The sequence below is a fragment of the Pinus tabuliformis genome, chromosome 3_2, assembly GCF_031772625.1.
Source record: "Pinus tabuliformis cultivar Carrire ecotype Pingquan chromosome 3_2, CPIR1, whole genome shotgun sequence".
Classification (NCBI taxonomy): Eukaryota; Viridiplantae; Streptophyta; class Pinopsida; order Pinales; family Pinaceae; genus Pinus; species Pinus tabuliformis.
In genome coordinates, this window is record NC_142302.1 from 651,468,923 (window position 1) to 651,474,319 (window position 5,397).

The window sequence follows — 5,397 nt, forward strand, 5'->3', positions numbered from 1 at the left end:
ACACATCAAATAATGAACATCACAAAAGCATTGTAAACACACAAAGGTACAAACATTAGATATCATGTCTTGGCCATCCCACACATTGTAAGCACACAAAGATACAAACATTGCATATCAAATTTTGGTCATCACACACAAAAATATACACATCAAATAATGAACATCACAAAAAACATTGTAAACACACAACGATACAAACATTGCATATCAAATTTTGGTCATCACACACAAAAATATACACATCAAATAATGAACATCACAAAAAGCATTGTAAACACACAAAGATACAAACATTAGATATCATGCCTTGGCCATCCCACACATTGTAAACACACAAAGATACAAACATTGCATATCAAATTTTGGTCATCACACACAAAAATATACACATCAAATAATGAACATCACTAAAAGCATTGTAAACACACAAAGATACAAACATTAGATATCATGTCTTAGCCATCCCACACATTCTAAGCACACAACGATACAAACATTGCATATCAAATTTTGGTCATCACACACAAAAATATACACATCAAATAATGAACATTACTAAAAGCATTGTAAACACACAAAGATACAAACATTAGATATCATGTCTTGGCCATCCCACACATTGTAAGCACACAAAGATACAAACATTCAATATCAAATTTTGGTTATCACACAAAAATATACACATCAAATAATGAACATCACAAAAAGCATTGTAAACACACAAGATACAAACATTAGATATCATGTCTTGGTCATCCCACACATTGTAAGCACGCATAGATACAAACATTGCATATCAAATTTGGGTCATCACACACAAAAATATACACATCAAATGAATGAACATCACAAAAAGCATTGTAAACACACAAAGATACAAATATTAGATATCAAGTCTTGGCCATCCCACACATTGTAAACACACAAAGATACAAACATTGCATATCAAATTTTGGACATTAGAAATTCATTGTAAACGCAATCTTATAAATGAAACTCAAAAAACAATCATTCCACAAAATTCTACATGTAAATTCAAGTAACAGAAAAACACATCAATCAATCTATGCATTAAAAGATTTTAGTTTGCAGTCTATTAAACTAAAAGTATCTAGTTCTAAAATAAGTAAATAAAAAAGTAAGGCGGAGAGAAGGACACAAACCCTTGAGGACAGCCATGGTCCATCCTCAAGAGCAATGAGAAAGGGCTTTTAGCCCTTTCAAACAAAATAATACTTTTATTATAATGATAATGTTTTTAGAGTAATTACAAAATAAAGATGAAAAATAAATCACTACTAGTTTAATTTGGGTCATAATAACATAATGAATTCATATCTTCTGTCATGACATGTAGATAGTTCATCTATCCTATCATGCTTGTATTTTTTTCAGGCTCTTAAATCATCTGCAAAAAACACAACAGTTATTAAAATTTAGTGGTCATCTATTGGTTACCTATAAAGTAGCAATTTTTTTTTGAATTAAATTTAATATTTTAAGCAAAGCTCCTAACCCCTAATTTGATAACTTGCTAAGTGAATGCAAAGGTTAGAACATAGAGATATGATGAAATTAAAGGCAATGAATAAATTTAAAGTTGATATAAAGGTTTGAATTAACCTTTGCACCATTTCTATGGGGTGTATCTTTTTCTGCAACAACGGTGATATATCTATGCAATACAAGCCATCATACTCTCAGATAGCCTACAACTCATTGGGCATATTCATCCAATTAATTAAAATACATAATCAATCAAACATTCCCAGCACAACATGGAGACTCATTGGGCATATTCATCCAATTAATTAAAATACATAATCAATCAAACATTCCCAGCACAACATGGAGTTTGACGGTTTTGAAAGCTGAGAGTAAATAAAAGTAAAAAAATAAAAGTAAGAGGAAATGTATTTAATACAGCATACATATATTGAAGGATCATACAAGAAATTAAATGAATCTGAACATTCTTTTTTTCATTAAATATGTATTTAAAAAAATTGCTTACCTTTGACGGAAGAAATTAAATGGTTTCCTTTTTTCCTGCGCTTAGATTCAATGTTACTGTGAGGAATGAGAGAAGGGACGCTGCTGCACTGGGAGAACGGACGCTGCAGTGGGAGAACAAAAAAACCATGAATTTGGCATATATATATATATATATAGTCTATTTAGCAACACAGAAAAACCATGAATTATGGTTATGCCGATTATGAGAAACCTCGGCCCAGGTTTATGATATATCCTTAGCTATAGTATGCAAGGGCAAGGAGATGAGTTTCAAGGATGTTTTGAGACAGAACCCAAGTTCCCAAATATTTTTCAAATTAGAAGATATATGGTCAAATGGAGTTTGACCATTTTAGATTTTGGAAGGTTGGAGTAGGAGAATCAACGTTTTATTCACAGCAATACATAAATAAATTTATTATCAGAGCCAGGACTATAAATTATAAATTCATCATAAATGAATGAAATATCTTACAAGAAAGAAAGTACAGTGAAATCTGAACATTCTCTATATCACACATATATTTCTGATAAAATCCCCTATTCTCCTTGGTGCAATCGACAATGACACCCAACAAAATTAACATAGTCCGTCAAGAAAATGCTTACAGGCTTACCTCAAGGGGCATTGCTCAATCCCTTAGATTCTCCTCAAAAACGATTCTGTGCAACGAGGGATTTATGTTGCCGCCTCAGCATGGATGCAGATGATCTAATTAGAACCGCCTCACATGGGAAACATTCAGCATGGAAGATGATTAATTTAAAAAACCAGAGGAAACCGCCTCAGCATGGATTCAAAGGATTTAATTAAAAAACCCAAGAAACATGGATTCAGCATGGATGCAGATGATCTAATTTAAAAAACCAGAGGAAACCGCCTCAGCATGGATTCAAAGGATTTAATTAAAAAACCCAAGAAACATGGATTCAGCATGGATGCAGATGATCTAATTTAAAAAAAGAGGAAACCGCCTCAGCATGGATTCAAAGAAACCCAAGAAACATGGATTCCATGGATGCAGATGATCTAATTTGCCTCAGCATGGATTCAAAGGATTTTTAAAAAACCCAAGAAACATGGATTCAGAGGACTTAATTTAAAAAACCAAGAAACCGCCTCACATCGATGCAGAGGATCTCATACCTTGGCACAGCGAGGGACACTGACTGCAATCTGGGATCAGCATAGGATATCTGTGGAATATGAATATGAAACCGTCTCAGCAGCATGGATGCACAAGATTTAATTTAAAAAACCGAAAAAATTAAGAAACCGCTCACCATGGGTGCAGAGGATCACCAAGAAACCGCAGACTCTGAGGAATTAAGAAACCGCTCACCATGGGTGCAGAGGATCACCAAGAAACCGCAGACTCTGAGGAATTTCTCCCAGTGGCCAGTATTTGACGACGGCCGCCGCCCAGATCCATATTGGCAGGCAATTAAGGATCTATACTGCCGCCTCACCAAGAATGCGGAAAATCTAATTTAAAAACCATACAACTCTGAACATCAAGTTACCGGAATTAAATTTCTAAAATCAAATCGATTCCTCTCTCGTTCACCTAATTTTATTTGCAGCCCACAACCCATAATCAGAGTGATCTATACAAAGAGTTTAAAATAAATTTACCAGAATGCCTCATTTAACTGTGATCGGATGCCTCAGTTAATTGTGATCCCTGGGCAGAGTTCGGATGCCTCTGCAAAGTTGTCCCTGGAGTTAATTGTGATCCCTGGGCAAAGTTGTCTTGATTCAGTAATTGATAGGGGCTGCCTCTGCCTCTATGAAAACACAAGCACGCCTCTGCCTCCAGCTCTCAGAGAATACAACCACACACACAGATAGACCACCAAACAGATGACAGAAACACACATAACAACAGAGACCAGACCCCACACACAACACATGGAGCTCCAAACATACAGACGCACGAGACTAGACCACACAATGCAGAAACTCTGAGAGGAGGAGGAGGAGGAATCCAAAAATTAAATCGAATTAAAGCAAGCAAGAACTTTAACCGTTGAGATAACCCAATCAAGAACAGCACCCTTTATCTCTCGCACTCTGCAACGGACGGCTCGGATTATTCTCCAGCTTTTTTCACAACAAAAGCACAATCCCTCTCAGCTCAGCTCAGCACAATAAAAGCACAATCCATGTCATCCCAACAGAAATAGTAATAAAAACATAATCCATGTCATCCCGACAGAAATAGTAATAAAAACATAATCCATGTAAGAAATAGTAATAAAAGCATAATCACTGTAATTGAAGCAAAAAAAGTAATAAAAGCACCATTCATGCAATCAAATTAAAAATAGAATCCAATAATTTTTTTAAAATAGAAGCATGCAGATATAGAAGAAAGCTCAAAACCCTTTTTCATGTCATCACAATGATATTTTCATGTCTTAATTTAGGAATTAACTAATGAACTTAATATAGGAATTAAATAATGAACTTAATTAAAATAATTAACATTTTCCAGGGACCGTTTAGTCCTATCCATTGTCTAGGCATTATTATGCCTAATCAAATTTGATATGTACTCAACTATTAATACATAATGGCTTTAGCAAGTATGTTTATGCATGATTTGACTCATATGATATAATTTGAAGCCTATAACTATTTTCATGATAGGCAAATTTTACCTTGTTGGTGCTTAGGTACATAATAGGAAGAGCATGTATCGTACTAGGAGTTTGTTTAGCCTATTCACTTGCAAGTGAGAAAATTTGGCACAATAGACACTTTATATGATAGAGATGTTTGGTAGAATTCAATAAACTAGTGAAAGCTTCATACGAACATATCCTAGAACTACTACAATTTTTTATATGGCCGCCCCCATATGTGGCGATTCTTTTTCCCCTGAGAGGAATTAGAGCACCTAATTGGGATCAAGGAAGGTAGACAAACTTGTTTTGTGTTTATAATACCCTTAAGATTATTCTGGAAAAGAGATATGGTACAAAAAGGTCCTTTGAGTAAATGCAACCAATGAATATGGCATGTCTATTAGGAGATTCAACTAGTTTGGCTTCTCTTGTTGCCTATGATTTGAAGCCCTCATAAATGTTCCAAAACCAAGAGAGCATCTTAATGAAGTATGTATAGGATGTGGACAATATGTATTCCATCTTTCATGGCATTGTATCATGGTTTTGATGAGAAATCTAGCCTTGTTTTAAATGTCTAGGTATAACATCTTTTGAATTGGATTCTCAATTAATTTGTAGTATTGTAAAAATTGAAAACGTAAATTCTCGTCTTAGGATAATACTCCCTATTACTCAATGCTGACTCTTTCCATTTAATATTATATTACTATCAATGTTGATATTGATGCTTGATGAGACGTGGTG

The 5,397-nt window shown here is 34.4% G+C and overlaps 2 long non-coding RNA genes across 2 annotated transcripts; both read right to left on the minus strand.

Moving 5' to 3' along the window:
* Nucleotides 1-1,350: 1,350 nt before the first annotated feature.
* LOC149182322 (uncharacterized) lies at nucleotides 1,351-1,722 on the minus strand. Its single transcript, XR_016257599.1, has 2 exons — nucleotides 1,627-1,722; nucleotides 1,351-1,411 (listed from the first exon to the last, which is right to left on the minus strand). It is a non-coding gene; the product is annotated as an uncharacterized LOC149182322 (long non-coding RNA).
* Nucleotides 1,723-2,642: 920 nt separating this feature from the next.
* Nucleotides 2,643-3,805, minus strand: LOC149182323 (uncharacterized). Its single transcript, XR_016257598.1, has 4 exons — nucleotides 3,656-3,805; nucleotides 3,304-3,505; nucleotides 3,167-3,216; nucleotides 2,643-2,731 (listed from the first exon to the last, which is right to left on the minus strand). It is a non-coding gene; the product is annotated as an uncharacterized LOC149182323 (long non-coding RNA).
* Between the last annotated feature and the right edge of the window lie 1,592 nt (nucleotides 3,806-5,397).